Source organism: Piliocolobus tephrosceles, chromosome 1 (assembly GCF_002776525.5).
Source record: "Piliocolobus tephrosceles isolate RC106 chromosome 1, ASM277652v3, whole genome shotgun sequence".
In the NCBI taxonomy this organism is placed as follows: Eukaryota; Metazoa; Chordata; class Mammalia; order Primates; family Cercopithecidae; genus Piliocolobus; species Piliocolobus tephrosceles.
Window position 1 is genome coordinate 119,637,998 of NC_045434.1, and position 14,644 is coordinate 119,652,641.

At 34.0% G+C, this 14,644-nt stretch overlaps 1 protein-coding gene across 3 annotated transcripts in view; it reads left to right on the forward strand.

Annotated features, from left to right (window-relative positions):
• OLFM3 (olfactomedin 3) overlaps positions 1 to 14,644 on the forward strand; it is a 199,845-nt gene that overhangs the window by 180,748 nt on the left and 4,453 nt on the right. The window lies entirely within an intron of this gene.

Here is a 14,644-nt window from a genome sequence, read left to right on the forward strand (position 1 = left end):
ATAACCCCCCACATCTAACCCCTTCCAATACTGAAAAAGATATTTTGGACAAAGAGGGTTAATCTAAATAGGCACACATTCATCCTTTTTATTCTTCCTGTTGAATTTTGCATAATATTTCTATAGTATCCTTATGCTTAGGACTTGATCCTTAATATCTGTAACATCACGGATCTTTTTAATTAATTTTCTCCAGTGGACCACAATGTTAGAAATAATTTGATTGTCAAATAAACTGCATTAATTAATCAATATTTATTTTTATTTTAGCTAATCTAAAACAAAACTTGGCAACTAATATAATACAAATATCAAATAGCAATAAAATCGGTATTCAACTTTCTTATTTAATGAGATGGTTGCTACATAAATTAGTGGAGATGATTCTATAAAATACTGAAAATAGTTCCCACATTTCATAAATGCTTTCGTAGATTATTAGCCATCCTCAGCTTTTTATTCACTTAGTAGAGAGGCCATTGCCACAAACAATTAATGTAACTTTTTCATGCTTTTTATCTCAAGAACTGGGTAGTTTTTACTATCCCACCATGTTTAGGTCAATTAACCACTTATTGAGCATCTCCTGAGCAAAGAGGATATTTTATCGACTGGACCACAACCCTTAATTACAATGTAGAAAACGTCCAGGCAGAGCCATACAGTCATTTATACAGTGAAGTATAAAGCCACATGGTTGCTGAAAAAATAAATAATTGAAACTTCATATTTTTTATTTTTAAAAGAGCCACTCTATTTGAAACAAGATGTGTGGTAGTATATATTATATATATTATTATATGTGGTGCATAAATATATGTATGTATATACACAATTGCAGAAGAAATGAAACATATAACTTTAAGTACAGCAGTAGGTTATAGTTTGATTAACACTCAATTTAGTGTTTACATTTCCTGGCAATTGGTACAGTTTGGATCAGTTCATCTCTGAGAGCCCTTGAACTCCAAGGCTAATATTATCTCATAAATAAACGCCCAGTTATCCATATATCAGAATGCATACACTTGGGGAAGAAACCTGATGTTAACATCAGGACCATTAACAGAAAGGGTAGAGGAAAAAAAGCATATCAGGCGTTCAGTTGTTCCAAAAGGGCCTATAATTCAGTTGCTATGCTGCTCAGATCTAGAGTGGGACATTGGATAATTATAGAATCAGCAATATAGTAACAAGAGCAAGAAGGCTTATTCATCAATAGCATCTTCTCTCTACACAAATGCTTCTTAACCCACATGGCCAATTAGTACAGGGTAGAAATGGATTAGAGAGAAACAATAAAATTGCAACAATGATGAATGTGTTTTCCCTCACTTTTTCAGTGGATTTGCTTTTAAATAAATGTCACAGCGTACATCACATGAATTTTAAGATGCTAAAAACAAGCTAGTCTCATTGTCTACAAAATCTAAGTAACCCCCAAATGGTAAATAAGGCCCCAAAGGAATCACAACTCATCAAGACCACTGGGGCACCATGGGCACCATTTTGCTTATTTCTACTACAGAATTAAAGATTTGGAGAAATTAGGAAAATCTGTCAACAGCAATGGACCCTCTGGCCTGAATGAGGTACAGTAATGTCTTTTTCTAAGTCCTTAATGTACTCCAATGAAAGACAGAATAGAATAAAGTCCCCTGTTCTTAACTGAATCATGTCACATTCCTAGATATGCAGAATGTAATTGTATGTATGTGAGAATTCTACTGAAAAAACATGGTTAAAGTTTGTACACACCCCTAAGAACACCAAATAGATATTTAATGTAGATTATAATAAGACTTTCCAGCTTTCCAGTCCTCTGCCCCTGACTCTGTCGTGTTAGTGCTGTTTTAGGGCAGTAGTTTGGTGCCATCTAGGGAAGCACTAGATTCTATTACACAACTTTGAGACTTCATGTTTAACAGAAGGAGCATTAGAAACTTAAGGTCACAAGTACAGACTTGAGTTACTGTCTTTACTGTTTCTGCCAAATTAATTTTTAAATGAGAACCAAATTATCTATAGGCTAATACTTTAATTTAACAATTATTTATTGACTCTCTAACGTGTGCTGGCACTTTGCTAGGTATTTGTGAATACAAAGATGGGAAAGAGACCATCTTCTTCCTGTCAAGGTTACATTTTAGTGGGGACATCTGACACATAAGTCAATAACTACAGCAATATTGAGTGCCTACTGCTTGACAAGCACTAGGCCAGCTGCTTCACATGTGCTATTTCCAATCTACGCAAGACTTCTGGTTTAGGCATTAGTATCAACAACTTCACTAAAACAGATACGCAGAAAGTTTAAATTAACTTGTCAAAGATTCATGCTAGAGGCAATCACTTCACATGAAAGTCCTTCTGAGTTCAAAGACTGAAATTTCTTTCCTCACACATAATGTCTTTTGTGGGGTACAAAATAATAAAGAACCCCCCTAGGTAAATCTATAACTTTAATTTAATGAATAGAACCACCATCCACCCAATTGTTATGGAAAAAAAGAAGTTAGATTCATTTTTGATTCTTCCCTAAGCTTCACACCACCATTCAATCACCGCATGTTTTATCTTCCCTCTCACCAATTTCTCAAAACCACCTCTTCTACATCCTCACTTCCACCAACCTAATTCAGAGTGTCATTCGTGATTTTTCAACTGAATTACTCAAATGACCTCCTAATCATTTTTTTAGCTCTCCCTCGCTAAAAAATATTTAGTGTGATCTTTCCCCAATACAAATCTTGTTATATTATACCTGTATTCAAGTGGTTTACGTTTAAAATGGAATCCAAACACCTTTGCATGCTTTGTCTTCATGAAATGAACTCTGCCCGATTCTCCAGGCCTTGAGTTCCCAGGTTCTCGTCATGCACTCACTCTAAGTTTTAACCATTCTAATCTTTCGGTTTCTCAATTGTGTATGCTTTCTTTACCTTCTTGACATTGAACTTGCTCTCCCTTGTCATGGGACACTCTTCCTTCCCACTTTAACTATTCCATGATTTTTCCTTAATGTGGTTGGATTCCCCTGGCATAGTCTTCCCACCTCCCCTACTCTCCCATGACACTTAGTACATTAACACATTTTACAGAAAATGCCCATTTGTTTTTCTGTTTTAAATCTTCATACCCTTGTAGATAAATTCTGCCTGCACTGAGAGATCAGAATCAACTTCTTGTTCCAGTTGAATTTTGGGAGACCATCACAGTATACCTGAAACATAGTGGACAAAAATTAGTGTCTGCAGAATGTTCGAGAGCAAATTTAATTTGTAAAATCAAAAGTTTCAAGTTGCTTTCAAGAAATAAATCAATGTGTGTCAAATATAAAACACATCAATATCTTTTACAAAGCCAAAAAGCTTCTGGGGTGAAAGGAAAATAAAAGCATAGCCTTTTTTTCATGTTTGTTGTCATTGCCAACTGTCCTCTCTTCAATGGCAATGCAGTATCTCATTCCAAAACATCTGATACTTTGCTTTATTAGCACTTAAAGCAAGAGACACTGAAGATCTCATTGAAAGCAGGAATTAACAAAAAAGTCAAGCTGTGTGCCTCAGGTAGAGAGGAGTGAGGTTTGACTCAGAAATGCAATAGAGGAAATTTATAAGAATATTCCTTTAAAATAAATTGATTCTTTAAATAAGTCATTTATCAAAAGGAGTCTTGCTCTTCCCAAAATTCTAGGTTGTAAAATAGAATGGCAATGTCTCCATTGTCTATGCATTTTATTCATTCTTCTGGAACTCTGGAACCTTAGTTATATTTTAGCCACATTTTTGGTAATTGGTAAATTTTATCATATATTTATTTATCATTAATTCGCCTCTTTTTACCTCCTACATTTTTTCTAGATTGCACCTAAATTATGAGCCTCTTAATAACATAAAACCTGTATTTCCAAAGGCAAATAGGAGTTGTAAAATTAGTTGGGATTTCATAACACAAGTTGCTGTTCAGTTTGAATGCTGAACAGGCTTCTCCTTAAAGAAATGTTCATAATCTAGGCTTAATCCCAGAAAAGGTAAAAGGAAGAGTCAAGGAAGTTTCAAAAATAATAAAAAGGGTGAAACTGTGTTAACATTGCAAAATGTGTGTTATTTGGACATGTTCATATTATTCTTGATCCCATTAGCCAGATAGTCATTAGAAACTCATTCAGGTGCTCTATCCAATAAAATATTTTAAATATCCATTCTTGTCCCTACCTTTCCCTCGCTAGTATAACTCGCAAGGCTAGACAAATAAAAGTTTAAATAATATAAATTTATTTTACTACTAAATGTATGGTACAGACAAACTTATTTTAAGTACCTAAATAGGTAGACTTTAAAAATCAAATCAGCAGTATTTCTTAATGCATGAGTTCTCTAATGGCCTTAAGTAAAAAGAAATACCATTCTGTCCATAAACATATTCAGTAATCCATTTGATTTGTTTATAAGGGCATGGCCTTAGGATTTGAATCCAGAAGCTATTAGTGCAGGATATTACAGAGTAAGAAATATATATACATAAAAGAGAGGACAGATGGTTTTTACGCTTCGTTAGTGCAAACAACTGATCTTCCTGCTGAATCCCAAATGATATCTTTTCCTGAGCTACTGATTGATAAATATAGATTGTAACCAATTATAAGAACTTTAATGTCCAAAAGTCATGATAGAAATAAAATGATCACTTTCTTCAATTATTACATTTGGTAAGATGTACATTTCAGTACATTTTCTGAATATATGCAATGTGCACATGCAATATTTGATAAATGCTAATGTTTTCACATCTTACTGCAGACAGAAGAGCAGAGCAGGAGAAAATCAATGAAGTAAGACTCCTAACTTCCTTCTTTGCCATCCACCTTTGCAGGAACATTTGTCTTCCAGGCATTTGGGAAAATTACCCTTTCTGTCTGGCTCCCTTTGTCCTCATAAAAAGTGAGAGTAAAGTGAGAAAGATAATGATTTATTTGAACAAAAGCTAGTTTGAGGAAGCTGAGAAATAAAAAATGACTCTTATTGTTTATTTTATGTTACCACATTTTACAATATCTGTGCTCCATTAGAATCTGGGGATACCTATGTTTACTTAACACTAAGGTACACAAAATTATAAACAAAAACGCTGCCAGTTTTATACATTCCTGTAACTTTAATTTTACTAATTTCGTTTGGCAAGATGAATTCTAGCTTAGGAAATCAATAACCATTTGTAAGGGAAGCATCTACTGAGAAGAAATCAACATTGAGAGCTCTGTCAGTTTTTTGCTTCCTGAGAATAACGGTAGATGATGGTGATGATAAACATAATGCTGATGGTGTTTATTTTACCACAACCACAAATACCACCTTCTCTCCATCAGCATATACATGCTGTTGATCCACTATCTAGTCAGTGTTCCCTTAGTTAAAATGAAAAACTGTCAAGCTCAGAATTTTCATGTTATAGATGAGGAAATTCCACTACAGAGAATAAGTGCAATGTCCAACATCATACGATGACTGAAAGCTGTGGCCTAGATTTGAAACCAGGCTTGCTAACTCATGCCTCAGCGTACAAACCTGGATGGAATATAGCACTCTAAGAATGTTTCCTGGGAAATTAATGGGAGTAAAAACAGACAGACACTCACATACAAAAATTATAAAAAAAGGAAAGATAGAAGCATGATTACTCATGGTTACTAAACAGATTAAACTACCATCTGCTCATGGGCTTCATTTATTTAATTACTGTCTTTCACAACATCAGCGTATTGCTCCCTACTAGATTATTTTTATAAACAAACCTTTCTTAACCAACATCAGCACAACAATAAAAATGTCCTGTAATCTTATATTTTCCTACCCCTATCTTCCTGCTTCTTTTCCCTTGAAAGAATATTTTATAGAGGCTGCTTTGGTTTACGTTCTTTTCAAACCACTTCAATTCATTTTCTGGGATCACCACTCTTTATCTGAGTTTTGTAATCAGCAGTGACTCTTGCTGCCACATTTTATGGTTATTTCTTTGATGTCCTGTTGCTAGACATCTTAGTGGTATTTGTCACAGGTCAGTACTATATCCTTCTTAAAACACTTTCTTCTTTTGGATTTCTTAATACCACATTTTTTTTTTATCCCACCTATAGCTTATTCATGGGCTTCTTTGCTGAGTCCTATAAAAATTGTGAGTTACAGAGTTCTGTGCTAGATACCTTTCTCTTTTCTGTGTATGCCTTCCCTCTGAGGTAATATGTACTCCTGGCTTTCACTGTCATCATTATGCTAAAAATCGTCAAAGCTGTGTTATCAAAACTCAAAGGAGTATCTGTTCCCTAGATTCATATTACTGTGTAATAGTCATGAACAACTTAGAATTATCCTTGTTGGATTCTTGAGTTTTGCTCCCAAACCCATTCCTCCCTCAATCATTTCATCTGAGTAAATGACACTAAAATCTGCCTAGGTGGACCAGTCAACCATCTAGATGTTATCCTTGATTTTTTTTTTTTTTTTTGAGTTTTTAAATTCCCTTTCTTCACATCTAATCCAAAGCCTAGTCCTATCCACTTTATTCTATAAACATACCCCAAGTCCACCTACTTTTCTCCATCTCCACAACTGCTTCCATCATCATCTTTCACCTAAATTCGCCTGATAACCCTTTTTTATTATTTATTTGCTTGTTTATTTATTTATTTTGAGATGGAGTCTTGCTCTGTTGCCCAGGCTGGAGTGCAGTGGCATGCTGCAAGTTCCACCTCCCGGATTCACGCCATTGTCCTACCTCAGCCTCTCGAGTAGCTGTGACTACACGCACCCGCCATTAGGCCCGGCTAATTTTTTTTGTATTTTTAATAGAGACGGGGTTTCACCGTGTTAGCCAGGATGGTCTTGATCTCCTGACCTCGTGATCCACCCAACTCGGCCTCCCAACAGATAACCTTTTAATGTGCCTATCTGTTTATACTCTATCTACTCTGCAATTAATATTCTATACAGTAGCTAGAGAGATCTTTCTAAGGTGCAGCTTACATTCTGTCACTCCCCTCTCCCTTTAAAATAATCAAATGACTTTCCATCATTCCTAGAGTAAAATCCAAATCTTTCCTTCACAAATTTTGCAAACTTAATGTGGACTACTGGACTACTCATCTCTCCAACCTCGTCGTCTTCTGTTCCAAGTGTATTCTAAACACACTGATCTCCTTTCTGTTTATTTGTTCCTCTTAACTCATCAAGCATATTAAGGCCCTTGCAATAACAATAATAATAGCTAATATTTATTAAGTACTTAACTATGTACCAAACACTATTTTAAACATGTAGCCTGTATTTTTTATTTAATCTTCTCAATAACACTTTGATATAGATATTATATATATTGTTACACGTGAGACACTGAGAGGTTATAGAATTGTTCAAGGTCTCCAGCGAATAAGGGATAAAATCAGGATTCAAATCCAGGCAGACTCTTTCGCCCATGTCCCCAACCACTTTAAGATGCTGTCTTCCCTCTAAATGGCTAAATCCACTAAACAGCTGCTCCAGTAAATAAACTAAAGGCCTAAATATCCTTCTCTTGTCAATAAGATCTCAAATTAAATATCACACATTGAGAGGTCTTCCTTACCCTCCAATGTCAAGTGACCCTCTCAGTCACTCTTATAAAATTGCCCCACTTAAATCTTGGCCTTACATTTATTTCTGTATGATGTATTTAGTTTGTTTTTTTTAATATATTTTTAATTTATTCTTTCTCTCTTCTCACCAAAATGTAAGCTTCACCAGAACAAAGGTGTCATGCTTTCTCATTATTGTTAACTCTAGTATCTGGAATAGTGCTTTCTGCTAAACAAAAAACCTTAGCTGGATGAATGAATGAATAAATGAATGAAGCACTCCGGTTTATAGGTCACATACAAAAGCTATTCTTTTAAGCACCTAAAAATTTGCTTTCTAAGGTAAGATTGACTGGAGTAAGAATCAGTTTTCCCCACAAAACCAGGTAAAAATAGAAGAGTCAACTAGTCAAAAGACCACTTTACATGGTCACCAAATGTAGAGAAGCTTTATGCAAAGCACTTTGTCCCCTACTCAGTGAAAAGTAAAGGACATTTTCATACATAATTATCATATACCTATTTTGGGTTTTAAGCAAGTATATTGTTTTTGAGTATAACATTTTTAATGTACTCACTATTTCAGAATAAGAAACCGAAGATGCAGTTATTATTTTTACATTGTTAATGCTTTGGGACATTAACTTCATTTATAGTATGTTTCTTAGATTAATACAACAAAAATTAATTTACCCAAAGGATTTGACTCCAGGAGTAAAAGTTATGATGGACTGAGGTCAAATAAAGATTAATACCATGAAGACAAAGCCTGGAATTGGATATTTTGAGTCACTGGGCAGAGACAAGACAGCTAATAGATGGTAGACATGAAGGAACATAACCAAAAGATTACACAGAGAAGAATCAAATAATGCAAAACACTAAGTACATAAGTGTTCATAAGACCTTCCCTGGCCAACACTATATATATATTGATTTCCTGATTATAGGGATAAGTTTCTATCATACAGACAAACCAATTACCTTTAAGATACATGTGCAGGAACAAATCAGTGAGATTTGGTGAAATATAACTTTATTTGATTTTTTTATGTATTCACTTTTTATAAACACTAAACACGGAGCAGTAGTTTAATTTGCTTGTTTCTATGTTGACAACTTATGAGTATGTTTTGTGGAAGAAAAGTAGAGGCAAATATGGCTAAACATAAGCTATATTTCAGGTTATCTAAGAAGACTGTCTTAAGGAATGCTGTTATGGTACAGTACTCATGACTGAATTTCAATAATTTTTATTTAATATTGACAAATATTTAGTGCACTCATTGCTATGTCCTTTCCTTCTCAATACAGATTTGGTCTGATATAGCATCTTTCTTTAAATTTCTTTGCCAGTTGATTTTAAAAAAGAGAAAAGAAGAAGAAAGGCAACAGTAGAACCATAAGCAATAGTATTTTGAGAAGCTGTAACACACAACTTGCCTCCCTGTTCACCTTTGTATTCCCAGCACCTAGAATAGTTCTGGTACAAAATAAGTTCACAGTAAATGGTTGTCAAATTAATAAATTAATTATTAAATCTTTAAATAGTAACCATTGTTTTTACCCTCTAACATATTTCAGAGAAATGCTTAGTGCTACAAGAAAGTAAAGTTTGCTTTCTAAGGTAAGATTGACTGGAGTAAGAATCAGTTTTCCTCACAAAACCAGGTGCAAAATAAAAGAGTCGACTAGCCAAAAGACCACTTTACTATGCTCACCCAATGTTTAGTTTAAGAGCCAGAAGCTTTTTTTTTTTTTTTTTTTTTTTTCTTTTTTTGAGGCGGAGTCTCGCTCTGTCGCCCAGGCTGGAGTGCAGTGGCCGGATCTCAGCTCACTGCAAGCTCCGCCTCCCGGGTTTACGCCATTCTCCTGCCTCAGCCTCCCGGGTAGCTGGGGCTACAGGCGCCCGCCACCTCGCCCGGCTAGTTTTTTGAATTTTTTAGTAGAGACGGAATTTCACTGTGTTAGCCAGGATGGTCTCGATCTCCTGACCTCGTGATCCGCCCGTCTCGGCCTCCCAAAGTGCTGGGATTACAGGCTTGAGCCACTGCGCCCGGCCCAAGCCAGAAGCTTTTAACCTCCGGTACAAATTCTGTCCTAAGTTTTGGCCAAAATCACCTAAGGCTCAGCAGTGTCCCTTTGCCATAGAGATGCAAGGCTGGATTAGATTCAAGCACCATCGAAGCCAAAGACACTCCAAGCCAGTGATATGCTGTGGATTGCTCGGAAATGTTGATTAGATAAGGCTCATGGTATGATTAGAGCCCCACGGACGGTTCTTGTTCAGGTTTCAACTAATCAACATCTGATTATGTACACCTCAACGTCTGAAATATGCAGATATTTGACAAATATGCATATTTGATAATATGATATCTGCATATTTGAAATATGCAGATATTTGATTGTGTCTTCTTGCTTTGTACAAATCATGCTTCAGTCTGGCTAGTAAGGTACCTATACCATAGGAGGTAGTTTTTGTAGTAAAGCGAACTTCACTTTGAAGTTTAATTTTATAGTTTGGCCATCTAAAATGTTTAGTCAAACTCCATAACTACAAAATCTATACTCATTTGGACAACAGAAAGAACTTGAGATCACCATAATTTTTTACCTATTGTGTTTCCACTAGGTAATTTCCTCTGAGTATAAAGTTTTGTGGGAATGCACATTACATTATGTTTATGTTTCATTTTTGAGACGTTATATTAATCTGTATTCAGAACAAAATTGGACTCAACTGACTTCTGAGATCCTGTGTATGTATATTTTTTCAAATAATCATAAAAACCATTCACATTTTTAAAATATTTTTAAGTTTTAGACTAACATTTTCTCCTCTAACTAGTGGATCTTCAACAGGAGTATATTTTTCCAAGATTGTAATCATTTAAATACTTTGAAAATGCACGTCATTCCTACTTGAATCGTATGTACAGCATCTTTTATTATAGCTCCTGCACATTTAGTAACCACTGTAAATTTTATTAGCTTTGATGTATTAAGTGATAAATATTATCACAATTCATAATATAAGTTCTATTTTTTTAAGGTTGAAAGAATTAAAGAGCAAGAGATTGCCATGTCAATTGTAAGAGCTAAAAGTTTAAAGAACAGAGTTTCAATCTATTCCTTGCAGGATGAAGACCAAATTAAAATGCAGAACATTCACAGTTTAAATTTCTGCAAACTATTTACATCTTCCATTTTCATCTACTTCCTGGCCCCAAGGAAGCATGGCATATTAAACCTGGAAATGATTTTTCAAAAGGCAATATATAAATGTGATTTTTGTTTTATAAAATTAAAGGCTACTAAATTTTTGTAGCTATTTTAACTTTTTACATTATAACCTAAAAATTATATGCACATAGCTGGGAAATTGTGTGCTTAGAATAAAAAGCAACAGTTTCCTTCTTTAGCTCTGCTCCCCAGTTTCAACCACATTTTACAGTTTAATTTTAGGGTTATTAGTGATTATGTCTATATTTTTAATAACATGCTTTTTTTCTTCAATTATTTTGGTTTACAGTTTTAGACATTGTTTATTGACTTCCTGCTCTGCAAGATGAGGATTTAGATAACTTTGCCAACTCCACTTTCTTTCGTGTTTCTTCCTAATATGATTTCATGACTATTCACACTTCAACCCTACCAATTTTGTAGTTTCAAGTCTTAGATTTAAATCTTCATTATTTTTCAACAATCGGAAAAATCTCTTACCACCATATTTTTTAAATATGAAGACAGTTACACCCCCATCTTTCTTTCCATTTCCTCTCCCAATGTTTAATTCCCTAACAATGTGGACTTTATTTATTCTTCCATGTTGTTATGGTTGGAAACATTTTGGCTTTCCTGTAATCACAGAGCAGATGAGATGTCTAACAAGTTTTATGTAATTAGTTTGTGGACTGATTCTACAAGTTAGACATGAGTGTTTAGATTATTATAGCAATGTTTATATTGTTCCTTGGGAGCTAAGTGGTGGACTTAGACACCTTTCCTTCCTCTTTACCCCCAAGGTCATATTTGTTCCATTCAATGGAGACTATTACTAGAGTTAAATTCAAGTGAATTATTTTATATACATCAATAATTGCCTTTGCATTACCCAGTTTTTCTAGAAGATCTCATATAGTCTATCTATGTACCAATTCCACTTATTTCTGAGACCTCCGTCTTGGAACTGTGTTTCCATTCTGGGCTGGTTGTTCTCAAGGTCCACTGCATCGTTGTCATTCTGGGACAGAAAATCACTATTTTCCTGTCTAGTGCCTACCCCTGTCTTGGTGTACTCACTGCAATATATACCCAAGTAATTTCTGAAGTATATTCTGAATTCGTTGTAGGTAAATTTTTGGAAAGTGCACATGTCAAAAAATATCTTTATTCTGTTTTCTTCTGATTTTCTTCCTAAATATAAAGGCCCTCATCATTGTCTTCTAGCATCCAGTATTGGTGATGAGAAGCCCAATTCTGGTCTAATTCTACCTGTTTGCATATGACAAGCTCATATTCTTTCTCTAAAAAGTTTCCATTTCAATTTACTTTTAATCTTGTAACATTTCACGGTAGTTTTTTTAGAAGTAGATCTTTTTTTCATTCATTATCATGTGTTCTTTTAATCTGAATATTTAGGTTTTGTTACTGGGGAGATTTCCTGTATAATTTCTTTGACAGTTTTCTCCCCTCTTTTTCTCTCTCCTCTCATTCTAGAAACCTTGCTCTCCAGATGTTGGAGCTTCTAGATTGATCCAAGATGTGTCCATGTTTTTTCTCTTATTTTCATTTTTATCTTTTTTGCTTTATTTTGGTGATAACTCTTTTTATCTTGCAACCTATTTTTTAATATAATTATATTTTTGTTTTCTAATCGTTCTTTTGTGTTTTTCTTTTACAATACACAGTATATATTACATAAATCTCTTAGAAGGTACTAGGATCTTGTTTATTCTCTGAGTCATCTCTTCTGTGGGGAGCCCTGGTTTTTCTGAACATTTACATCAGTCATTCTTACAAACTTTTTGAAAATATCTGGCCATCCTTGGATATGCATACATTTTTAAAGTTTTGAACAATAAATCTGCTTGGAAACTCTTATTATTAAGATAGGGCTTGACAATTCTTTCTATGGTCAGTAGGAAGGGAAACCACCAATGTCATTGTGTAGAAGCCTTTGTTCTGGCCCTCCAATGTCTTTATTAGTCACCCTAAGTACTCTCAGATCACCAACATAGTTTCATATTTTTTTTCCTTTGTCTTCTGAAGTCCTACATCTACAGATGAAGATGGAATCAATTGCTTTTAATGCATGGTTTAAGTAGTGTACCTGTTTTCAGAGTCCCATCTCACTCCTAGCATTCTTTCTACTTATATTTCTGAGTCCTTTTATTTTCTCTTCAAGGCAGATCATCTCCCTCGTTGGGTCTCACTTGCTCTGTGTAGACACAAATGCATCTTATTCCATCTTCATCTTTAATGATGACTCTTCATCAACCCTGCCTTCTGGAAATTGGTTAAAACTTCTTCACTAATGGCTCTTGTACCTTTCTTTTCTTTTTTCTTTTTTTTCTGCTCATGGTTTACTCCTTTACCATCATTTTAATGAGATCATAGAAAATGAAAGCAGATAAAATCATGTATCACTCCATCATCTTAAGTCAGAATTACTTTTCTATGCTTAGAAAAAAAATCACATCTTTTATGATGTTTTTAGGGGAAAGAGAGGCCCTTCTGTTTATTACACTCTATTTACACTTGAAATTGTTATGCTCATATGATCTGTGGATTTAAAAATGTGTATGGGACATTATTAAAAATAATATTACTCCCACTTATTCTGCATTCAGAAAATATACTCAACTAGATCCATTCAGAATATGATTGACATTTTCTAGTTCAAACTGATACTATTTACTCATATATTGTTTTTTATAGCAGGTAGAGCTTATATATTCTAAATAGGCTTAATGCAAGGTCTTGCTATTCTATAGATAATGTCATAAAGTCTTCTGAATTATTGGTCTAGTTTTACTGATTTGAGGAAATCATAAAGTAACCCACTCTATGGATATAACGATACTATCACATTTGATTTCTTTTACATAAAGGGAAAAATATATTCAATTCAGGTTTTATGAAATGCTAGAGATTACTAAATTTGTAGTTATCACTGAACTAATAATGCAAAATATGTTACCATTCATCATCTTCCTAACTGCAAAGCTTAGTATTCTACCAATTATAAATTATTCTTATAAGAAGTACATATAGAGAAAACTGAGTCAAAATAAGTTTCAAGTTATAATCAGTTTGTCTTTGATTTGCTTTGGGTATGTGTTCTTGTCTTTCCAAACAAACAAGGACCAACAGGAGCTAATAGAAATTGATCAATTCTAAATAGTCAGAGGAGGAAAGAAGATATGTAGAACAAATAGGACCCAAAAAAGTTTTAAGAAAAGAAAGAAATAGCAGAAAATAACATGATATAAATGGATGAGAAAGAAGACTTTTTTTGTTTACACCAAAATCCAACATTTATAGGCAGTCATATTGCCTTTCACAATGTATATAATTAATAAATCACTTTTAAATTTTGCTGTTTAAAAATCTCATAAAACTATATATTGGGTGCTATGCTTACTATGTGGGTACAAAATACCTGTGTAGCAAACCTGCACATGTACCCCTAAAATAAAAGTTGAATTTAAAACAAATAAAAAGAAAGATAAGCATAATAAGTGACCCAAACTAATATAATCCAGATAAAGGGGCAAAAATATTATTTTATAATATGGTTAAAACTTTATAGTAATCTTTTTTTTTAATCTCACAAAAATGTGTAGCTTTCTGTTTGGTTTTGGCTTTGGCATTTGTGAAGTCCAAGCTATCTCTAAGATCTTATTCACAGGCAGATTGGGCTGATAAAAATATTACAACTTTTTTCATGAAAGTCATTAATATTTTGTCATGTATTACATCTCCTCATCTTTCTTTCTTTTTTTTTTTTTTTTTTTTTTTTTTTTTTTT